At 50.6% G+C, this 24681-nt stretch overlaps 1 protein-coding gene across 10 annotated transcripts in view; it reads right to left on the bottom strand.

The window, feature by feature from the left end:
- The window catches only part of LOC142580170 (proton-coupled zinc antiporter SLC30A1-like), a 203967-nt gene that overhangs the window by 145792 nt on the left and 33494 nt on the right, over positions 1–24681 (bottom strand). The gene's annotated exons all lie outside the window — the stretch shown is intronic.

Raw genomic sequence — 24681 nt, 5'->3', positions numbered from 1 at the left:
GAGTTAGCCGGAAGCGTAAACCACTGCGTCATTCTACAAAAGTCAGCAACATTGTGGTCTCAACATTACAGCTGTGCGTCAGGAACACAAGCGCCATAAAACTACATTATTTGTGTCGCTTCAGGCAAAAGATATTTGATGTTCGAAAGGTCGAATGTCACCGCAAACCGTTATCGGCAATCAGCAACATGCAAACGAAGCGTCGCCAAATCGTGATCTCCCCAAATAGCAGCGTAGTAACCTTTGCAACATTGCATGGCAGCAGTGCGCCAACATGGGCCACGTGAATAGTGTCACGTGGTAGTGACGGTGAAGAAATCAAAAGAGTGAATGTTGAAACTAGCATTTTATTGGGTGAACTTGTGCCGACAAAAGCAAGTTATACTCAAAGGAGAGCAATAGCAGCGAACATGATCGGTGGTCGTCGAAACCTGATCAGCAAGTAAAGCGCGTCGGCTTTTATACATCAGTCGTCGAATGTTCCAGAGTAATCGCTGGGACCCGCGTGCCTTCCACAAAGTTCTACATTATTCGCGTCGAACACACATGCAATCAGATTACACAAGGTTCGGTCGTAGACAGCGGATAGAACCATCAATAACATTCCAGAAATTTTCAATACATGCAGGCGCATCCTGCGCTGCGTGATAATATTTGTTAAGGGGGGACGCGGGTCTTGAAACGGCAAAAAATCACAAAAAAGTCGATTTTCGGAAAAGTGCATTTTCTCTACGTTTATACATTCAAGAATCCCTCCGCGAAATCTAGAAGCTAAATTTAATCGGAAAATAATAAAAAATAGCGCTTAAAGGGGCCAGGGTGAACGCGAAATCAGCAAAATTTGGTCAAAAATGTTCAAACTTCGCGCCGTCACCATTTGCGAACGCGGTGGCCGATGGCCGCCATCTTGCGCTTGTTTTGAAGCTGTTTTCTTTATGCGCATTTTGCACCAGTTCAAAATGACGTCGGTGAAGAAAAACCGACGCTATCGCGTCATTTCTGGAGGATGCGTCCGTGCCGCCGATCGGCCAAAGCGCGCACACCCCCCGCGCGCCTCGCTCCTATTGGTCCGGTGCTCGTCGGCGCGCGCTCGACCGCTCACGCGGCTCGCTACGTTTGTTTATCTCTGGTTTCATCGCGCCGCTGTCTACGTTTGTTCAGCCGCTTGCTTCGCGACGTTTGATAAGATGCTCATTTCGCTGCCCGAATGGCTGGAAAAGATTGTCGTCTCAAGGCTACTACGCGTGAAGCGGCTGTGGAATGCGCGACGGAAGGCGGCTAGGCCTGTCATACTCGCGGAGTTGCCGGTTGCTGGTCTGCCTGGACATTCTACCGGATCGAGTTCCGAGCTGCAAACTGGCACGTCTAGCGTCAACACTTCGTCCGCCCACGCCACGTGTGTTGGCACAGATCGTGCAGGCACCGTTTCCTTCACGACTGAAGAAAGTAGCGAGCGCGCAGCGAGCGCCGGAAAACGTCCGGAGCGCCGGACCTTCGAAGTGCGAACTCCAGCAAGAAGCGAGAAGCCTCTTTGAGCGCAAGGAAGCTGGCCAAAAAGCGGCAAAAAGATAGGATGCATCCAGATTATGCCCCTGGTGAATTTCCTTGAGATTTTATTGGTATGTTCTCAATAAAGATGTTGCAGAATGTTTTTTCTTGATTTCTCGAAACAACAATACCGACAGACTTCCAATTTTGGAGGTAAAATAGCTTCTGTCCTATTTCAGCTATCAACATAATTTTTTTTTGCCAGAAAGATAAATGTATGCAGTAAGCAATATGCACCTTTTCAAAGCAGCACTCTTCTCAAAAAGTTTTTGAAATGGGTCACATGCTTGACATGTCAAGATGGCATTTTTTTCTCACAACTTTGATGAACTCTAACTCTTGCTCAGATTAGCCTAGAACATTGAATAATACCTTATGGCACTCCCTGAACATCCTAGATAGTCTTTATACTCAAATTACTGTGTTAGGGTTTTCTGTTTAGATGCTAATTTTCCTCCAAACAAAGGACTCAGCTTATACAATGTATTTAGAGTATATCAGAAACTACTTATCCTGTGGCAAAATTAACTATATTTTTAGAATCTGCATATTAAAATACACAAAGTGTGAAAATTTCGTTCAGATCTGTCCACAAATAAAAAAAGTTGTATTTCAAGTGTAGCCTCCCCCCTTAAGCAGTGAAACGTGATCACCCAAGAAAGATAAGCATGTACACGTGTCAATACCCAGCTCTTAAATAGCATCGACCCGATGCTGCAAACAAACGAAAGTAATAAACAAAAACACCCATAGCAAAGAAACAACAAACTAAGGAAGTTCGTCAGCATGCATAAAAGGGCTTAAGACGCACCACGTGGACCCCTTCAGATCGTGCACGGCGCCGCTGTGAATGCAGAATGCCGTCTGGCACGACCTCATAGTCTAGTGCGCCAATCCGTCGGATAACCTTGTAGGGTCCGAAATAGCGCCTCAATAGCTTCTCACTCAGTCCTCTTCGGCGTATGGGGGTCCAAACCCAAACATGGTTGCCGGGCTGGTACTCGACATAGCGATGTCGGAGGTTGCAGTGTCAGCTGTCGGCACGCTGCTGGTTCTTGATCCGTAGGCGGGCGAGCTGTCGAGCTTTTTCTGTGCCCTGGAGATAATTAGCGACGTCAAGATTCTCTTCGTTAGTGATGTGCAGCAGCATGGCATCGAGCGTCGTCGGGTTTCTTCCGTAAACTAGCTTAAACAGCATGATCTCTGTTGTTTCTTGCACCGCCATACCTAGATAAAAAATCGGGAGACTTTTTATTCGTGCCAACAGGGGGGCATTCACTATTTCAACTTCCGGTGGGACCAGGGGAGTGGGGGAAGGGGCGATTCATTCAAACCTTCAGGCACTGTTCGATGGGTCCTTTTGCAGGACCTTGCAGCAGCAGACTTTGCTCACTTCAAAAATTCGTCGGGGTAGCTTTGCTCAAAACATGGTCCAGACTGACGGCCCTTCACTAGCAGCAGGAGTTGGAGGGTTGTGTTGCACATTGATGAGCGGAACTCAGTCCTAGTTTTTCGCGCCGTGCTAAATATCTTCTCACACTCTGCATTGCTATGCGGTATCACAAGTAAATCCAGCATCACCTTAGCAACTCGGTGAAACACATTTTCCATCAGTGTTTTTCATTTTTCCAACCATAGACCACTGCACGTCCCACCTCTCTTCATTTCGAATGTCCTCTGGAAGACTGTGAGCCTGTAGTGTGGCAAACTCAGCTTCGAGAGCATCTAAAGCGTCTTCAGCAGGTTCAGTGGAATCTCGGGGCAGCAGCTGAGGTGTGGGGAGCACACGCACCCATCTTCCCCCGCGTCGTCGCGTCGAGAGCCGGCATGGACACGGGAGAGGCGCAATATGCCCTCTCCCACTTCTCCCTCGCTCTCACGACGCGCGTGCACCCTTCCTCCCCGACTCGTGGGCATATAGCTGACAGGCAAGGAGGACATTCCCCTTGCCCAGGCAAAAATTTACAAAACAGCGCCATGGGGGGAGACCCTCTCTCTCTGAGGCCAGACCCCTAACCTGCCGGACTAGAGTACCTGCCGCAACCCGTGAGTGACCTCGTTTGCCTGACTATCCTGAGCAACGAGGCCAGCCTATTTCTTACTATTACAGAGAGGACGTCCCTCTGCCAGTGTTCTTTATTGCTGGTAGCAATAAACGTTATTACGGTGGACACCGCTGGTTGCCTTATTTGTTCGAACCCGACGTAGCCGCGATTCTCGCGCTATAGGTTGGGAGTTCCACAAAGTGAGTGCGTGGGGCTAGATCCGGAGCTCGCCTTCAGCCCAAGCCGCACGTAGAGTGGAACCCCCCCAGATGAAAACTCTGAATAAAGAAACGAAAACTCGAGAGCGATGCCTGCGAAATAAGTTTGAGGTTGGCCACCTCCGCATTTTTCAGACTTGCGTTTCAGAATTGGGTCCACATCCATAGCACTTCGTTTCATCGCACTTCTGAAATATTTTCCATAGAAGAGGCTCAACGTAGTCACTGACATTAAGGGGTAGGTTGTGTTTGGACGAGAAATCCCATAAACAGGCACTCCACACGTATAACACTGTCGTCACACTTGCTCCGGAGAAAGTTCACTATGTTGCCTTGTTGCTCAACGGTGCAAACATAGCTTTGATGCTACGCCGTGCAAACACGCAGTTTCAAGTCGCCTTTGACACCGCAAGACATGCTGACGCCGCATCCACACATTGTACAATATGCAAAATGTTTTCCTTTTCTTGATGCCAAAAGCACGGAAATTCAGAAGTATAAGATCGCAAGAACTTTTGCAAATACCTTTTCTTGGGCTTTGATAGTGCCATGGCATCAAGAACACGAGGATTTGTGGGGTTCTCACATCCGTGCTCTTGGGACAAAGGAACGACAACACAGTAGTGCAAACAATCACAAGGGCATTTATTGCACCTTTCATAGATCAATGCTTGCTAGCCGAGTTGCTATCTACAAAACATGCCGATGGGCGCGCAACAAATCTAGGAAGTCCGACTCACCGCGACCGGATAGCGAGCGAATATGTTCGCCCCATGCTGGATCCCAACGCCTGGTCGTTCGCGTGTACGGTCACGCAAACGGTGGCGCGTTGGAAGGAGGCCACGTGAGACAGTTTCGCAGAAGCATAGATCGGTGCACACGCGAGACGTTCGCCGACCCACAACCAAAGAGGAAGAGCTCTCTCCTTTTCGCGCCCAAGTAACCCCGCCAGTAGGCGGCATTAGCAGCGCAACACTCGCACCATCTCTCGCACTGCGCTTCATCCACAACAACCGCCGCAGGCACCAGGCCCTGCGGCGAAGCCGCATTGCAGGAGACGGGAGCTATGCGGGAAAACAAGATATCAGGGGACGCGTGAGAGCCACGCATCCCCACATCTCCCAACCTTAAATGACTACATATTCCGGCGAAACATGTCACACGGTCTAACATCAACGCATGCTTCGCAAACAAGGTAGTACATGCAACGTTGGCTGTGCCGAGGAAATGTTCACACGCTGTCCATAACCTGCCAGCCGACATCATCCTTGGGTACACCGCCGGCTACCGGTCACAGCAGCAGCTGTGCAGACTCGACGGCATGATTCCAGGCTGGGACTCCGGAGACGGCGACGCAGTAGCCGGTACGAGCAAGCGTCGCTCGCGCCGACGCGCCCTGCTGGCAAGAGCCGCCGTAGCTGTTGGTGACCGCCGGCTCTTGTCTACGCTGCCGAGGGTTGCAAGCTGGATACAGGCGGCCGCCGAAGTTGCTGCGCCGAACCTGCCCCAGTATCACCATTGTCCGGGGTGGCTCGATCGTAATCCGGGGCAGCAGTGCAGACGATGTGCAGGTGACAGCAAACCAGGGGTGACTCCACTTATGCTGCGTACTCAACGCACTCGGCAAACACTAAAGTAGTGCAATGGAGATGAATTCTGCATGCGCATCGCCCACGTGGTACGATGTTCAACTCAGCTAGCAAAAGATTGGGCAGCTACTCAGATGCTAAGTTCACGTGAACGAAGCTTGCTCCCATGAGTCGAACGAGTAATTTCAATTTGGGCGAGGCTAACTAGAATGAGGGAAGCAAAGCGCAACACCTCAACGCCACGGTCCACCAGGTTGTGTCTCTCCACGTGCAACAGGCAGCTTTGTAAAGCCTTAGGCCCAAAACGTCGCTACCCTGACAACAACCGGCATCCAAAAACAACACCCAACATGGGCGCAAAACAGGCAGCCACGAGGAGACGTCAGCTCTGTTAGGTTGTCCTACTCCGCTCAGTGTTCACAGCATCCAAGTTGATGGCGCCCACCGTCCCAGACAGTGTCAGAGCGCCAGGTGCCAGGCCACAATACCAGGCAGCCCGTAAGGGCACCCGTGACCCGCGGCCACCCGGCTCCCAGAGCCGCGACTTTATCCAAGTCAAAGGGATAGATAGAAGAAGCTATTTACATAACAAATTCGGACCACCCATGACGCTTCCGTACTCACTCGCTTCAGGCTTGCCAATGCTCCGCAGGCGCTAAGCCTCGCTTTCCCAGGATGTAGACCACGTGGCTCTCTACCCGACGAATGTCATTAAAAAAACACTTGCGAAAAGACTTAGCATGTTAACAAGTTCCAACAAACTATAGCCACCGTTGCCGCGCTCAAGAAAGCACGCTGCCAACACTAGCGATCAAAATCCACGCTAGCCCTACGCTTCGGTTCAAACAGAGGTCTCGAGCAAAGCAAAACTGTTAAAACTATCGCACGATGCCCCAAGAGGTCCAGGTTGGGCAGCCAGATGTGGGGTTGTCACACCCGTGCTTTTGGGACAAAGGAACGACAACATAGTAGTGCAAACAATCACGAGGGCATTTATTGCACTTTTCATAGTCAATGCCTGCTAGCCGAGTTGCCATCCACAAAACATGCCTATGGGCGCGCGACATGTCTAGGAAGTCCGACTCACCGCGACTGGATAGCGAGCGAATACATTCGCCCCATGCTGGATCCCAACTGCTGGTCGTTCGCGCGTATGGTCACGCGAACGGTGGCACGTTCAAAGGAGGCCACGCGAGACGGTCTCGCAGAAGCATGGATCGGTGCACGCGCGGGACGTCCGCGGTGTTCGCCGACCCGCAGCCAAAGAGGAAGAGACTTCTCCTTTTAACGCCGAAGTAACCCCGCCGTGAGGCGGCGTTGGTAGCGCAACACTCGCGCCATCTCTCGCACTGCACTTCAACCGCACCGACCGCCGCGGGCCCCAGGCCACGTGGCGAAGCCGCATTGCAGCAGACGGGAGCTATACGGGAAAACAAGATATCAGGGGACGCGTGAGAGTCACGCATCCCCACAGATTCTAACTTTACACAGTGCACTGCACATAGACAGCCTAGCCAACACTAATTATACAAACAAGCAGCAGCAACAAAATGCACCATGGAGGAAGGCATGCATGAAATGCAAGAGCTACAATGGCTCTGGCTTTGGCTGGCTTACTAGGCACCGTAGTCGGCTGCTTAGTCGATAACGATGGTGATAGCGCAGCCGTGTTGGTGATGTGGTGTGGTGTGGTGATTACGATGTGGCTGTATATTCCACAGTGCCGGTTTCGCAAAACCCATTATTGCACGAACGGAGATTACTTTTCAGGTGATATAAGACAGTGATCGTACAATCGGAAAGTTCAGTAAAAAACCGGGAGTCTCCCGGGCGAATCGGGAGGGTTGGCAGGTATTCACCGCCGTGTTGTAAGCGAAGGTTACGTATGGCAGAACGGCCTCCCAAATCTTGTGTTCAACGTCGACATACATTGCTAGCATGTCGGCGAGGGTCTTATTCAAGCGCCCCATGAGACCATACGTCTGTGGCTGGTAGACAGTTGTCCTCCTGTGGCTTGTCTGGCTGTATTGCAGAATGACTTGGGTGAGCTCTGTTGTAAAGGCCGTTCCTCTGTCGGTGATGAGTACTTCTGGGGCACCATGTCGCAGCAGGATGTTTTTTGACGAAAAATTTCGCCACTTCGGCTGTGCTGCCTTTCAGCAGAGCTTTAGTTTCAGCGAAGCGGGTAAGATAGGCCGTTGCCACGACGATCCACTTATTTCCGGATGTTGACGTTGGAAACGGTCCCAACAAATCCATCTCAATCTGCTGAAATCGTCGGCAAGGAGGTAGTAATCCTGCTGGCCTTGTCGGTGGTGTCTTGCGTCGTTGACAGTCTCGGCATGTCTGTCTTGACGTAACGGACGACGTCAGCGGTCAGACGAGGCCAGTAATACTTTGCCTGTATCCTCGACAGCGTCCGGGAGAATCCGAAGTGCCCAGCGGTTGGATCGTCATGTAGGGCGTGCAGTATTTCTGGACGGAGCACTGACGGAACAACAAGGTAGTTGGCGTGGACTGGTGAGAAGTTCTTCACGAGCAGGTTGTTTTGTAGCGTGAACGAAGACACTTCGCGTTTAAATGCCCTAGGGACAACGTCGGGGTTCCCTTCCAAATACTCAACAAGGCCTTTTACCTCTGATCCTGCCCGTTGCTGTTTAGTGAAGTCTTCTGTGCTTATTATTCCAAGGAAGGTGGTGTTGTCCTCGTCGTCTTGTGGCGGGGGATCGATGGAGGTGTGTAATAAGCAGTCGGCATCAGAGTCTTTTCGTCCAGACATGTAGATTACTATGACGTCATATTCTTGCAGTCTGAGGCTCCACCACGCCAGCCATACTGAAGGCAATGAGGACAGCTATAGGGGCTTGTTGGTACGGCATACAGTCGAACCCGGCTATATCGAACTCGCAAAAAAGCGCCTATCAGTTCGATATAGAGCATAATTCGATATAAGCCTGCTAAATAATTGGATGTCATAAAAGCACATACCATTTATAAAATCACTTTATTGATGAAACTAGCTTAGTTTCGCACGAAATAGTCCTGCATTTTCTTCTGCTTGGGCAATTTCGCTGCGTGCGAGGCACGCACTTCCCCACGTTGTCTAAGGAGTCGGAGCAGCTGAGGCCGCAACATTCCGCATTTGCGCAGAAGCGCCGGACTAGTGCGAGCGCACCAATCACTTCGAAGGATGTGGGCCAAAGACGGTCGTTACTTTCCTCGTAGTGCCCATTTTCACTTGTGCTCGGCACGATGTCGGCAATGTAGCCTTCGTTTCCGGGCTCTCCCGTGGTCGCGACACCATCATTTGCGCTCACAAACTCGTCCACCATTGATTCGTCAACAGCTTCCGGAAATTCTGACAGCTCGCTCCAAACTTCGGCAACAACGACAACGGCTTCGTCGCATTAATCAGAATTTACAGTCATCACCGAGCACGCGGAAGTCGGTACGGCTGAAGCTATTTTGGATGAACCACTCGCACACGGCCGTGCGTACGCCTCGGGCGCCACGGGCACTACGGGCACCGGGTCGCGAGTTAGGCCGCTTTAGCCCTAATTTCCCCCTTCAAGATCGTGCCGAGAGTGCACCTCGGAATCTTGTACGTTGCGGGGACATCCTACTTGTCACCGCGTTCGACCTGGTTTATGATTTCGAGCTTCACAACGAAAGGCGAATTCTGCGGCTTCATCACGGCAACACTGCGGGAGAAGGCGCCCACAATGAATCAGATAAGCAGCGAGAAAACTCGCACTTATGCCATCTTGCACGACGAGGGCACAAGAGCTTCTGATTGGCTGTCTGAGCAAGCGCTGCGGGCGGGCGGGCCAGGATCATCTTTTGTAGGGGGGCGTCGGCGGCTCCGAGGTAGCGCGGTCACGTAGGGAGAGCGGTTGGATGGGGCCGCGCCGCCGGGTTTTCCCGTCACCGCGAGGGAAAGCCAACTTCCGGGAGCACTTTCCGCCGCTTGACGTTCGATATATCGGGAGTCGCTACTAGTTTTGTTCGATGTATGCGTAATTTTTGCTATATATACTCATTGTAACTATACCATGTCCAGAAATTGTTCGATATATGGCATAATTCGATGTAAACAGCTTCGATATAGTCGGGTTCGACTGTATCTTATTTTGTTGTAGCGTAAGCTGAACAAGGACAACAGAAAGGCACATCTGACACACACAGCGCTAACTTTCAACAACAAATTTCAACAACATGTGTGTGAATATGTGAGTCAAGAAACTGCTTACGTGTGGTTCCCAGTTTATATTTGTTTGTTCATTTTTTACCGAAATTTTACACATGCTGTATGACGGTTTGAGGGTGCATATATCGTGATGAGAACGGGAAATAAATCTGTTGTTGAAATTTAGCGCTGTGTTTGTCAGATGTGCCTTTCTGTTGTCCTTGTCCTGAAGAGTCCTTTAAGTTAGATAGCCAACACAATGCATGATTGTTGCTGACGACTTTGAGTGGTAAGGGCGGAATTTTGCTGTAGTCCAAATGATGGCGAGGCATTCCTTTTCAGTCATAGAATAATTGCCTTCCACTTTTGACAGTGACCGGCTAGCATAAGATATCACTTGTACAAGTTCGTCTTTCCTTTAGACTAGGAAGGCACCAAGGCCTAGGCTACTGGCGTCAGTGTGGATTTCAGTATCGGCGTCCTCGTCAAAGCGTGCAAGTACCGGCAGCGACTGCATGCATCGTCCTGTGGCATTTCCCACTTGAACTCGACATCACATTGGGTGAGATGTCTTAGCAGCTCTGCGATGCATGAAAAGTCCTTGACAAAGCGCCTATAGTAGGCACGTGTACCAAGGAATCTATGCACTGCGTTCTTGTCGATTGGCTGCGGGAACTTTGCGATGGCAGCTGTCTTCTGCGGGTCAGGGCACTTTTCCGGCTTCAGAGTGAGCCCCGATGACTTGACGGCCCGTAATACTGTCGCAAGCCGCCTAAGGTGACAGTCAAAATTTCCGGCGAAGACAACGACGTCATCCAAGTAAACAAGACACGTTTGCCACTTCAATCCTGCTAACACCAAACAGGAAATCTAGAGGCTCATCAGCGTATCAGCATCCATAACTTAAGACAAGTTGTGTCGCATGACTCGTATAGTCAGCAGCTACATTTTCCGAGCCTGCTATATAGGTCACATTAAAATCATACTCCATAAGGCGTAAGCTCCTACAGTACATGATAATGTACATGATGGTTAATGTGCTTAGCTGATTGAATGTAACTTAGGGTTTGGTAGTCGCTTTGCAAAATGAATGGTAATCCGTAGAGAATCACATGATATTTCTGAATGGCCCATACTACCGCAAGACATTCTCTCTCAATCGTAGAATATGGTGCCTCTCGCGGGAGTAATTTCCCGCTTGTATAAGAGACTGGGTGGAGGCGTGCTCAGCTCTTGTAGTAAGGCTGGTCGGCATGACTATGCTGCTGCCTGCAAAACACATTGCTCGTCTAAATCCGCATGGGTTGTCTATAGGTCATTTTGTCTCTGAAAAATGAGTATAGAGTCTTCCTTCCAGCTGAACTCGTTGGTTGTAGCCTGTCCGGCCACTGGGCGACATCGACGGTTTGCCAGAATTGTGTCTGGTTCAGCGGACGGTGGAAAATGTCTTCGGTAACGATGGTGTTTTGTTGAACGCTCTCGTTCCGGGAAACATTGCCGTAGTTACACAATTGTAAGTCGACCACTTTTTTTTTAAGTTTGAAAATCTGAAGTGGGGGGTCGACTTCAATCGAAACCAAAACATGGCACCGCCAAAAAAGTGAGACCAACAGGAGCTACAACGTAGTTACAACTTTATGTTTGCTCTATGGCCCCACCCATAGCTTTTTGCTATCCCGTGTGTTTGTTCACTTTTCGGAAGAGTTTTTCAACGTTTTTGGGAGTTTTACAGTGCACACAACAATCATGAGAGGGCGTCGATAGTTGATGGAAGCGCCGCTGTTCCATTCGCGGCGGCACCCTCAGAACGGCGGCGCTTGCGGGGAGCATCGGTAGTTCATGGAAGAGCAGACACCGCTCGCGGGTTTCTCTTTGCCTGTTGCGCTTAGCTTTCTTGACGAAAGGCATTGGTTTGACCCGTTCCACTTGACTGCCGGCTACGTGCTACTTCTATGCTTCCTCAGTCGTCATGAGTGCTCCAGGCCCACTAATCATTCGGCACTCGTTCACAGCAGTGTTCAAGAGGGCTGCCATCCTTTATGCCGAAGAAACAAATCGCTGCGCAGCGGGCCACAAGTTCCATGTTTCTGAACGGGTGGTGTGAGAGTGGCGACTGCAGCAAAGCGAAATTTTCACCTGTGACGGCAAGTGAGGAATTTCCGACGTGCCGAAGTCTGGATGCTTTCCAGAGCTGTAGGCTAAGCTTGCGGCGTGCGTCGCTGAAATGTTCGATCGGTCCCTGCCAGTGAAGTGCGACATGGTCATGAAACAAGCCTGGATCTTCGCCTTTTAAGGACCTGCTCCGCCGTGAGTACGAGTGGCTGGCGGCAGAAGACCGCGAAATTACGCCAACCAGACGTGTCAAAAGAGCCTCCCTGATGGCTGCGTGTGGTTGGGTGCATTCGGCGTGGGCTGCTGTTCCACAAGACGTCGTGGTGCGCTCGTTTGCTAAATGTGGAATTTCGCGGGACGACGACGTGCTGTGGGACTGTAGCAACAATGACGATGACAGCACTAGTGAACATGAGTAGTCTAGTGATCATGTCAGCTACTAATAAATTTTCGTTATCAAGTGCGCCCTTGGGTATGTATGCTCTTTTTTTCTTTTTCTTTTTTCCCTGTCACACAATATGGGGAGGTCGACTTACAATCGTGTAAATACGGTAGCTGCCGCTTTTGGAGGCCCGAGTTTTCGATTTGAAGTCTTTATCTCACAGTGTCTCTTCTGCAGCGAATGTGCTTTATCACATTCTTTTGTCATTGAGCATGGCTTCTCCTGAGGGGTTTTTTATATGGGGGCAATGGGAAGTGCATATCCCTCTGTGTCTGTCATAGGACGTTAACTCCAACTTTACGTGGTCGTTCCAGTCAATCTGTGTTGTATGGCTTTGCACCCGTTTCACGTCGTCCAGTGAGACTGTTCTTTTCATATTTCCAAGTACAACGTCATAAATAGGGTCCCGCATGCACTTTGCTGGAACCTCCCCCACGAAAAACAGCATATCCAGGAAGACGTTAGCCTATGCTAGATAACGCATCGTGCTGTCCAATAGGACTACTGGGCTGTAGGCCACAGTAAAATTTTTCTTGGGCACCAATGACTGCAGCACCACAGTGGTGTTGCATTCAGTGTCATGCAGCACTCTAACGGGACAGTTTCCCAGGAACCTTTTTGCCACAGGCATGTCCCCAATTTGGTTAGCTGTTGAAACATGCCAACTGAATGTTGCACTGACAACCACCAGTATTCTTTCGCCATCTTTGAGAACGAGGGAACCATTCTTTGTTGGCTCATCCTCTGATTTGTCCTACAACACCATGCAGGAGGCTTTCCTCCTGTCCACATTACAGGTTGGCCAAATATCGCCATTGTGACCCATCTTGGGACCCCCGTCTGCCCATGTGCGGGGAAACTTCTTTTTGTCCGCAACAAGCAGTCCGCCGCCCTGTGTCCCACTTTGTCGCACAGGAAACAACGCTCGTCACCTCGAGCCATCTTCTTGCCCAACTTCGTCTTTGATGTGGATGCTACTGTTGTCTAGGTACTTCCCTCCTCTGTTCAGGTTTTGCAACATCTGGGCTTCGATGAAGCTGCCCGTATTCTGGGAGCAGTCCTTCAGCGTTCGGCAGCTCCTCTCCTTCAAGAACACCCGTAGTGCCAAAGAGCAGCCCTTGACGAATTGTTCGGTAATAATCACGTCCCTAAGGCTATCATAACTATTCTCCACCTTTCGCAATTTGACCCAGTGATGAAAATAGCCGGCCAGTCTGGCAGCATACTACATAGCAGTCTCATTGTCTTCAGGACTAGCATGGCGAAACTTTTCATGGTATCCCTCCGCAGTGTACCAAAACCGTTGCAGGTGTGCCGTCTTGAGTTAGTCGGAGTCTAGGGCAGCGTGCGGATCAAGACGACCGATGACCGGTAGTGCTTCTCTGGCCATGCAAAGGCTCAGTAAGAGCGCCCATTTCTCTCACGGCCATTCCTGGCACGTTGTGACATGTTCAAAACGTTGCACACATGCACTTAGGTCATCTCTGGATTCGTTAAATGGTGGGATCAGTTGGTGTGGACTACAAATTTATTTATTTATTTATTTAGCAATACTGTAAGCCATTTACAGGCTCATACAGGAGTGGGTCACAATCAAAACAACGAAACATTGTTGCTCAAAACAGAAGAAAGCAATGAAACACGCCAATTATTACAATTCAAAGATATAACACGCAAACAAAACGACAGACCAAAGCAATTAGTACTAGGCACATAATACAGGGAAGTGGTAAGAGCTACGAACAATTCAGATGTGGTGGGAAACGGCCAAAACACAGTTGCGCAACGCAACGTTGTAGGAAAGCAGTACATAATCGGAAACAGACCTAATCATAAAAAAAGTGCACGTATCTTGGTTGCAAATACTTCGATGGAGTCAACATGTGCAATTGGTTCCGGCAGGCGGTTCCAGGCTTCAATTGCAGATGGAAAAAATGAATATTTAAATGTGTTGCAACGCGCAGAAAACTGTCTGATGCACTTACGGTGATTTGTTCTTTCCGAATGTTGGAAGGGTGGCCTAATGTACTTTGTTTTATCAATATTTATGTGCCCGTGATAAAGAAGGAAAAGAAACTTCAAGGCAGCGATTCGCCGTCCTGATATTAGAGTCGGGATATGTGCTTGTTCACGTAAAGCAGTGACGCTGTCGTACGGAGAGTATCTGGAATAAATGAAACGGAGTGCCATGCGCTGTATTCTATCAAGTTTATCAATGAGGTAAGACTGCTGCGGGGACCATACAATGCTGGCATACTCAAGTATTGGCTGAACGAGGGTTTTATACACAGTTAATTTGACATCGGATGGTGCTGTTGCCAATTTCCGACGTAAGAAATTGAGCTGCTTAAATGCCTTTGCACATGTGATATCAATATGAGTGTCCCATTTGAGCGAGCTCGAGAATGTCACACCCAAATATTTTACAGTATCTGATCTTATTATAGCCGTACCTCTTATGTTGTAAGTGAACATGTTAGGTACCTTTTTATGTGTAAAAGTGATGCATGTTGTTTTACTGATGTTGAACTTCATTCCCCACCTATCACACCAGTTGGCAATGCTGTTTAGTGAGGTGTTTAGCTTAATTTGATCATCCACAGACCGAACAGTTGTGTAGACAACACAATCGTCTGCAAAAAGGCGTACGGTTACGTTAGGCTCAACACATGATGGGATGTCGTTGACATACACAAGGAAGAGCAATGGCCCCAGCACGGACCCCTGTGGCACACCGGAAAAGACTTCAAGGCTCTCCGACTCATTATTGTTTACTGATACATATTGTGATCTGTGTGCGAGGTAAGATGCTATCCATGCAACAGTGTTAGATGCAATTCCAATAAGTTTAAGTTTTTCGATCAGTTCACAGTGAGGCACGCGATCGAAGGCTTTGGAGAAATCGACGAATATGGCGTCTCCTTGTAATCCGGAATTAATTATCTCTGCAAAGTCATGCGAAATTTCCAATAGCTGTGTCACTGTAGAAAGGCCCTTCCTGAAGCCATGCTGTTTAGGGTATATCAGGTTATTGTTTTCCAAGTAACTAATAATGGATTTGTTAATAATGTGCTCCATTAATTTGCAACAACAGCTTGTTAAAGAAATTGGTCGGTATGTGTCTATGTGCAACCTATTGCCACCTTTGTGAATCGGGATTACTTTTGCGACGAGCCAGTCTGAAGGTAATGCAGCTGCTTGAAGAGACGCCGTAAAAATCCTGTGTAAGAACGGAGCCAGTTGGGCAGCAAATCTTTTTAGAAACGTATTGGAAATATATCGGGGCCGGGCGTTTTCTTTGTGTCAATGTTCAAGAGCAGGTTCAGTATGCCTGGCTCAGCTATAACTACGTCAGGCATCGCTGAATCAGATGCAAACGAAACATCACTTAGACGGGGAGAGCGTGTGAACACGGATTGAAAATGGGCATTAAAAGCGTTAGCAATGGTGTGTGCATCATGGGTAGGAACACCAGCGATTTCAATTTGTACTATTGGGTTTTCAGGTTTTGACAGATAGCGCCAGAATTTGTGCGGCTGACTGTGCATGAAGTTCGTCAGAGTATTCGAGAAAAAGTTATCTCTCGCCTTTTTTAATTCAAACTTCAACGTAGCCGAAAGATGCGCGATTTCCACTGGGTTATGTTTTTTCCTGCGCATCCTTCGCAATTTTCTTTTCAAGTGGATGATACTGCGGGTAATCCAGGGTGTTTTTCTATTTGTTCGTTTACGTATTGTGGGGATAAAATTTTCTTCACAATGTTTTATGGCACCCTTAAATTTCTCCCACAATCCGTTAACATCATATTGTCACGTAGGTGACTGTGATCTACCTGGCACGCAGGCAGACAGAAAGGGACACTGCGTCGGCGGTAGACTTAAAGAGAGTTTAATGGGCGAACTTGTGCCCGAAATCAAGTGAATAACGCGGTGACGGCGAAAGCAGCAAGCGCGTCTGGGGCGTTCGTCGGACTGAGCCAGCGCAGGCGGTGGTCCCGCATTTATACGTTTCGCGTGCATGATCGAAACGCGTCAAGCGACGCCGCCTGCGGCGCAGCGACGCCGGTCGCGTCGCAGCGACGCGAGCTGCGTACCTCGCGTCGCTAGAAGCTGAAATAAACGCACGTGGCATTACCCCCCCGTGAAAAAGCATCGCCCCGATGCTAAAGAAAACAAGAAACCTGTAAGCATGCAAATACAAAGGATAACGAAAAAAAAAGAATGTCTGTTAGTCCGCTAACGCTCAAAAAACTTCTTGAGGCGCGCGACGTGCACCATCTCAGGTCGTGCGCGACGTCGCTGTGACTGCGTCACTCCATCGGGCACAACCTCGTACACCAGCGGTCCAAGTCGTCGAGTTATCTTGTAGGGCCCGAAGTAACGGCGCAGGAGCTTTTCACTGAGCCCGCGGCGACGAATTGGTGTCCACACCATAACGCGGTCACCAAGTGCGTACTCTTGGACTCGTCGTCGTAGGTTGTATAGTCGGGCGTCGACGTTTTGCTGCTCTTTAATACGCATTCGGGCTAGCTGACGAGCTTCCTCGGCACGTTGAAGGAAGCCGGCAACGTCTGCATGGATGTTGTCGTCTTCAACGTGAGGCAACATCGCATCAAGCATTGTGGCGACTTGGCGACCGAAGACAAGCTCGAATGGCGTCATCTGCGTTGTCTCCTGTGGCGCGGTGTTGTAGGCGAACGTCACGTATGGAAGGACTTCGTCCCAAGTCTTGTGCCCGACGTCGACATACATGGCGAGCATGTCGGCGAGGGTTTTATTTAAACGCTCCGTAAGGCCGTTTGTCTGCGGGTGGTACGCTGTAGTGCGCCGATGGCTCGTGTGGCTCAAGTGCAGAATCTGTTGCGTAAGTTCAGCTGTGAATGCCGTACCTCTGTCCGTAATAAGGACCTCGGGTGCACCATGACGGAGAACGATGTTCTTTATGAAGAATCTGGCGACCTCGATTGCATTTCCCGATGCTAACGCTGCTGTCTCGGCATAGCGCGTAAGATAGTCCGTTGCTACCACTATCCACCTGTTCCCGCAAGTGGATGTAGGGAAGGGGCCAAGCAGATCCATGCCTATCTGCTGGAATGGTTTCCATGGTGGCGCGATTGGTTGCAGGAGGCCGGCTGGCCTTGTAGGCGGTGTTTTCCGACGTTGGCAATCTCGGCAGGTTTTCACGTAGCGTGCGACGTCTGCGTTCAGGCCCGGCCAGTAGTATTTTTCTTGAATTCTTCTGAGAGTTCGAGTGAATCCCAGATGCCCTGCTGTCGGCTCATCGTGAGACGCTTCTAAAATCTCTTGCCTTAGCTTGACCGGCACGACGAGTAGATATGCCGCTTTGTACGGCGTGAAGTTCTTTTTCACAAGCACATTGTCGCGCAGGCATAGCGATGAAAGCGCGCGTCTGAATACTTTTGGCACTGAATCGGTCTTCCCTTCGAGATATTGAACCACACAGCGTAAATCAGGATCGGCACGTTGATCTTGTGCGAAGGTGTTAGAGCTTATGGGCCCAAGGAAGGCATCGTCGTCATCGTCGCAGGTCGGGGCGGATTCAACAGGGGCTCTTGAAAGGCAGTCGGCGTCAGTGTGCTTTCGGCCTGACTTATACACGATGGTGACGTCGAACTCCTGTAGTCGCAGGCTCCAACGAGCGAGGCGACCTGACGGGTCTTTCAGGTTAGCGAGCCAGCACAGAGCGTGGTGGTCACTGACGACCTTGAAGTGCTTCCCGTAAAGATACGGCCGAAATTTTGTGACCGCCCAAACGACAGCGAGGCATTCCTTTTCGGTCGTCGAATAGTTCAATTCGGCTTTCGACAGTGATCTGCTCGCGTAGGCGATGGCTCGCTCCAGGCCGTTCTTCTTTTGAATCAACACAGCACCGAGTCCTATGCCGCTTGCATCCGTGTGGATCTCGGTGGCAGCGCTCTCGTCGAAATGGCCGAGTACTGGCGGTGACTGCAAGCGTCGTTGAAGTTCGCGAAAAGCGTCTTCTTGGGGCTTCTTCCATGTGAACTGCGCGTCGGCTTTTGTAAGGCGAGTGAGAGGCTCTGCGATTCGAGAGAAATCTCGGACAAAACGCCTGTAATACGCACAGAGCCCCAAAAATCTACGGACAGCTTTCTTTTCACTGGGTATCGGGAAACTTTCGATGGCTGCCGTCTTTTTGGGGTCCGGACGCACGCCTTCGCGATTAACTACGTGACCGAGGAACAGGAGCTCTTCGTAGGCGAAACGACATTTCTCTGGTTTCAGAGTGAGTCCCGACACCCTAATTGCCTCGAGCACGGTCTCCAGCCTATTAACGTGCTCGTCGAAGGTGGATGCGAAAACGACTACGTCGTCGAGATATACGAGGCATATCTGCCATTTCAGCCCAGACAACACGGTGTCCATGACACGCTGAAATGTCGCCGGCGCTGAGCATAGTCCGAATGGCATGACTTTAAATTCGTAAAGACCGTCCGGCGTGATGAAGGCAGTCTTCTCACGGTCCCTCTCATCGATCTCAATCTGCCAGTAGCCGCTCCGGAGGTCCATGGACGAAAAATACTTGGCACCGCACAGTCGATCTAACGTGTCGTCGATTCTCGGAAGGGGGTAGACGTCTTTTTTCGTGACGCTGTTGAGACGCCTATAATCGACGCAAAATCGTAGGGTACCGTCTTTCTTCTTTACAAGCACCACGGGTGAAGACCACGGGCTCTTGGACGGCTGAATGACGTCGTCGCGAAGCATTTCTTCAACTTGTGTCTTGATTGTTTCACGTTCTCGCGCTGAAACGCGGTAGGGACTTCGGTGGACGGGACGAGTCGATTCATCGGTTATAATGCGATGCTTCGCTATGTGCGTTTGCCGGATCCTCGACGACTTAGAAAAACATTCGGAATATCGCAGAAGAAGGCGACGTAGCTGTTCTTGCTTTTGTTGAGGCAGGGCGGGGTTAATGTCGAAGTTCACCTCATCAGCCACAGTCGACGACGCTTCATGGGACGACTCGGAGAGCGCTAATGCGTCGCTTATTTCGGCGAACTCTTCCAAGAAAGCGACCGTCGTACCCCTGTTGAGGTGCTTGTGTTTGGTGCTGTAATTGGTTATTAGCACAGCCGCTCTGCCTTCACGCAGGTGGACGACACCGCGTGCGACGCAAATTTGGCGATCCAGAAGCAGCTGCAAGTTCGCTTCGACAATCGCATCGCCGCTTGAGGACGCGTCTGTTTCAACGAGTGCCATGACGCCAGCATTTGGCGGGAGGCTCACTTGATCGTCGAGGATGGTGAACGCGGCGCGATGATAATGATTGCTTTGCATTCTTTCTGACCGTTTTGTCGTCAGTGTTATGGTTTTCGTCTGCAGGTCGATCACCGCACCGTTTTCGTTCAGGAAGTCCATCCCGAGGATTACGTCGCGAGAGCAGCGCTGTAGGATGATGAAGTTCACAGGGTAGGTGTGACCGTGAACAGCCACTCGCGCAGTGCATCGTCCCGTCGGGGTTATGAGGTGGCCTCCTGCTGTGCGTATTTGAGGACCTTCCCATGCGGTTTTGACCTTCTTTAGTTGTGACAAAAATCGTCCACCAACGACGGAGTAGTCGGCCCCGGTGTCGACGAGTGCAACCACCGGATGTCCATCTACGGTAACTTGTAAGTCGGCACTTGGTGTTCGCGTTCGATGTCGATCGGTCACCGACTGTGCGGTCTGTCGCTTCGCACTGTCGCGGCTGCGTCGGGTGGAAGCCTCGTTGCAAGGGGCTGTTGTGGCCTTCAGACGCGTCATCGAATTTGTGGTGTCGGGTCGCGGCTTCGTGTTTTGTGGCGTCGCTGCGTCGGGTCGCGTCGTGTTGTCGGAATGCAACGAGGCGTCGGAATGCGTCGAGGCGGCGGAATGCGTCGTGGTTGTAGGAGGGTTTTTCGGTCTTCGCTCGAGAGCGGCGTCACCTCCTGACGCCGCTGGCTTTAGTTTCCCCTACGAGGGCTCGGTGACCTCTCCCTCGCGTACCCTTGGTACGGCGAAGACGAACGGCGTGGGTAGGGTGATGGGGACCTGAAGCGACGTGGGGCGGCATCTTCGGTCGCTCGAAGATAGGCTTCGATTTCTCGAGGCCGTTGGCCAGGAAGGGGTCGCGGTGCGTCGATGTTGTACCCGCGGAGGCCCATCTGACGGTAGGGGCACTCTCGTAGGAGGTGGCCGGCTTCACCACAGTGAAAACAAAGCGGTCGTCGATCTGGGGTTCTCCAGATGTCAGTCTTCCTCGTGGTGATTTGCCGGAACGTGTTTGAGCGGGCGGCCTGCTGCGGGCGCGGCGGTGGCGGGTAGGCTTGGCTGCGTTGAGGTGGCGCGTACGTTTCTCGCCGCCAGCTGGTTGGCCTCGCTTGGCTTTGCAGAGCGGCGGCGTAAGTTGAAACGCGTGGCTCCGGGGAAGGTGGCGATAGGGCTGGTGCCGTCTCGGTAGGATCGAGTGTGCCCAGCGCTTGCTGGACCTCGTCCCTTACAACGTCGGCGAGCGAGGATATTTGCAGAGGTTGCGCACCCGGTAGCAACTTGCGCAGCTCGTCGCGCACGATGGCACGGATGGTATCTCGAAGGGCCACTGCGGAGGCACTTCGGGAGTCGTCGCAGTCTGACGGAGGAGCGCGTAAGTTGCGGTCGTATTGCTTTGCGCGAAGCTCGAGCGTCTTCTCGATAGTGGCCGCTTCGCTAATCCATTCGGCGACGGTCCTCGGCGGGTTGCGAATGAGAGCGACGAAAAGTTGCTCCTTGACGGCTCTCATAAGGTACTGAAGCTTCTTGTCTTCAGTCATGTTGGCGTCCGCATGGCGGAAGAGCTTTTGCATTTCTTCCGCAAAGACGGTTACGGATTCGTTTGGATGCTGCTGACGAGTTTGAAGCAAGGCCTCAGCTCGTTCTTTGCGTAGAATACTTGCGAAAGTTGCAGATAAGTGCCTTTTGAAAGCCTCCCACGTTGTCAGGAACAGCTCTTGGTTCTCGTACCAGGTTCTAGCAGAGTCTTCGAGAGAGAAGAAGACGTTCCGAAGTTTGTCTTCGTCAGACCACTTGTTGAAGGTTGCAACTCTTTCGTAACGTTCCAGCCAATCTTGCACATCTTCGCAAGTGGAGCCGCTAAAAAGCGGAGGTACTCGCGGCTGTTGGACGACGAGCGGCGCAGGTGTGGTGGCGGCTTGCATTGGTGACGTCGAGCGGTGGTTCACACGGCGACCAGGGGCAGGTAGTGGTCCCAATTCAGCCGGCAGTCCTTGTAGTCGGCGGCTGCTCCGGTTTTCCTCCTTTTTGTCTTCTCTGGAGCTGTCTTCCGCGTCGCCGGCTCCAGATGCACTTGGGCTGGTGTCACGGCTTTGAGGGGGTGTCCGAAGCATAAGCACCTCCACCAAAATGTCACGTAGGTGACTGTGATCTACCTGGCACGCAGGCAGACAGAAAGGGACACTGCGTCGGCGGTAGACTTAAAGAGAGTTTAATGGGCGAACTTGTGCCCGAAATCAAGTGAATAACGCGGTGACGGCGAAAGCAGCAAGCGCGTCTGGGGCGTTCGTCGGACTGAGCCAGCGCAGGCGGTGGTCCCGCATTTATACGTTTCGCGTGCATGATCGAAACGCGTCAAGCGACGCCGCCTGCGGCGCAGCGACGCCGGTCGCGTCGCAGCGACGCGAGCTGCGTACCTCGCGTCGCTAGAAGCTGAAATAAACGCACGTGGCAATATGAAGGCAGTAGTGTGAAATCCTCAAGCACAGTTTCTAAATAATCTATGATGCTGACGTCATCTGCTCTTCTATAATCTTTAAAATCAGTGTAAGGATGATCTTGGTGACCCGCCTGTGACGTCAGCCCAGAAAAGGTCAACAAAATCATTTTGTGATCAGAAATACCATCTTCTATGCTAATTTCTGGTTTGATAGTGCTCGAGACAAATGCCAGGTCTAGCACTGATGCGACGCCTCCCTGCTGCCTTGTTGGATGGTTAACTAGCTGCGATAATGAGAAGCTAAACATTATTTTCAGCAGTTGGTCACAGCTTTCCTTTTCCCTAGCCCGAAACGTTAGGTTATCCCAGTCTATCCCTGCCAGATTGAAATCGCCGGTTAATATCAGCTTGGTTCTGGCATTTACCTTGGTGTGGAGGAAATCGTGCAATTGCATCATGTATTCGACGGAAGCGTTAGGACGCCTGTACACACCACCTATCAGAACAGACATTCCGCACGCGTTAACGGTACACCAGATGCTTTCATGACCAGGTATGCCCTCGTGTTCTTGAAATATAACGCTATTTTTTATTACTAGGGCTACGCCCCCACCGCGACCGTCACGGTCTGTGCGAAGGAGGCTATAAGCCACTGGAGCTACTTCAGAGTCATGAATGTCGGGGTGCAGCCAGGTTTCGGTAATTACCATGATGTCAGGAGAGTACAACAAGACAATTTCTTCTAATTTTTCTCTTTTGTTCACAATGCTACGTGCATTAAGGCACAACAGTGTCAAGGGGCTTGTGTTTTGCGGTCATTTATCAGTTCCGGGCGGAGCAGCGTCATCGTCAACGTGTGCATGCTTAATCACAGTTCTTCTGTTTTTCTCGCAGTCCCACGCGTACCAGCTGTTGCCAATCTTCATTTTATCAAACCGAAGGCTCACCTTTTCACCTTTCGCGCGATCAACCTTCGACGACTGCCACAATTTTTTTCGCACTTCCCGAACAGCTGGGGAAAAATCCTCAGAAATAGATATGGTATTGGTTTCCAGTTTGAAACAGTTACGAAGGACGGCAGCTTTTTCAGAGAAGTCATACAAGCGTAGTATTACTGGTCGTTCTTTGTTCTTAATCTTTCTACCAATGCGATGAATGCGTTCGAGTGATCGCACCTCTACCCCGAGCTTTTCTTTAAATATGCTCTCCGTGACATGTTTTGCCAAGGATGTATTAGTTTCATCATTGTCTTCCTTTAGACCAAAGATGACAACGTTATTGCGGCGGCTCCGATTTTCTAGATCATCCAGTTTTTTGGCCATGTGTGACACTTCTTTCTGTAACGGCCGTAATGGTTGTTGTCATGGGCGCACTTGAGTTAGCCTGCGCGGCGGCCTCAGAAGCCTGTGTGTTAACGCCACTCTCCTGAAGATTGAGCTTAAGTCTGAGGACTTTCTGAACTTTCTGCTCTTGCTCTAGATGTTTCTGCTGCAGGGCCATGTCCTTTCGCTGCATTGCACTCCTCTATTCTTTCGTCGCGCAGTCTCGCAGGCTCCACCTCCACCCATTCTCTTAACGCGGCCTCTTTCAGATCCAACTCTCAACCTAGACCACAATTTGTTGGTTTCCACACGCAGTACCAAGCCAGTGTCCTTATGGTACTCCGAAGGAGCGCAGATGTGTTGTATAGTGGAGCTGCCACGCGCAGGCATGGGGAAAGAGGGCGAAAAAGACGCTCGCCGCTCTGGGCTTGAGGAGCATGACAGGTCCATTGGCAGCGAGCTCTGCGGGTTCCTGCCAGCGTAACAGGGCCGGAAGCACTGCTGGCAGCCACGCGAATTGCAGCCCTGCTCGGTTTCAGCAGTGGCTCTCAGGCGGGACTGCAGGCACAGCCACCAGTGCTGACCGTCGGCCGCTCGCGCATGGGCTGCCCAGCTTTGCAATCGAGATAGGCCGGTAGCCATCTCAATCGCTTCTGGAACAGGTCGTTGCCGTCCCTTGATCGTTCTGCCGATCCATACAATTCCGAACCACAGTGCACACTCTCCTCGCATGCCACCCGCCGCGCACCGTTGCGCACTCTTGTCTTTCTTCCTCATCCACTCCTCCCGCGCAAAAGCTCCACTCATCCCACCTCTCTTCATTTTAGTGTGTTTAGCGCTTTGTACCTGTGAACTACAGCGCCCTTTAACAGGTAATTTGGGCATTTTAACTCTTGCTCCTCATTTTTATGTTATCTGGACCTTTTATCAGAGCTTGTATTGCTATGTTTGCATCATTCATGTACCGCCTTTTTATTTTGAACAACAGTGTTTCCTAGACTAACTACCTTTTATCACATATATATATTGCCACTATGTAGTTATCTTCAACAACTGACCATGTATTATTGTTTTCTCCCTATGTGATGCCGTTAGGGCAAACTGAATAAAAAAACATTGTTCAGCTCATATTTGCCCCCTTTCTATGTGCGCATCTTTCTGGTGCCAATCTCTCAACAGTAAAGAAATGCTAATGACTGCTGCCGTATGCAAAGCCAGCGAAACTATGGAACCTATTTTAATAAGTCTAACTCCCTTCAGCTCCAAGTAGACATAAAAGCTGCCAGGTATGCATTGGTAGTGACAGGGCATGAAAGCCTGGTGACCTTGTGGCTCTTCTTTGAGCCCACAGTACTTTGCTCATGCCTTCCTCACAGCAGTGGCCCCTCACAATCTTTTTGCAGCGAGGAGGTGATGCTTTGCGGCATTTCGCAGCTTGTAATGGTGGCAGTGAAACCTTTGGTGTGTACTCCACAGAGGTGTGACTATTCCCAAGGACAGGAACCGCATAT

The sequence above is a fragment of the Dermacentor variabilis genome, chromosome 4 (genome assembly GCF_050947875.1).
Source record: "Dermacentor variabilis isolate Ectoservices chromosome 4, ASM5094787v1, whole genome shotgun sequence".
In the NCBI taxonomy this organism is placed as follows: Eukaryota; Metazoa; Arthropoda; class Arachnida; order Ixodida; family Ixodidae; genus Dermacentor; species Dermacentor variabilis.
Note: the sequence above shows the minus strand (reverse complement) of the source record. Positions and strands in the feature narration are given on the sequence as shown.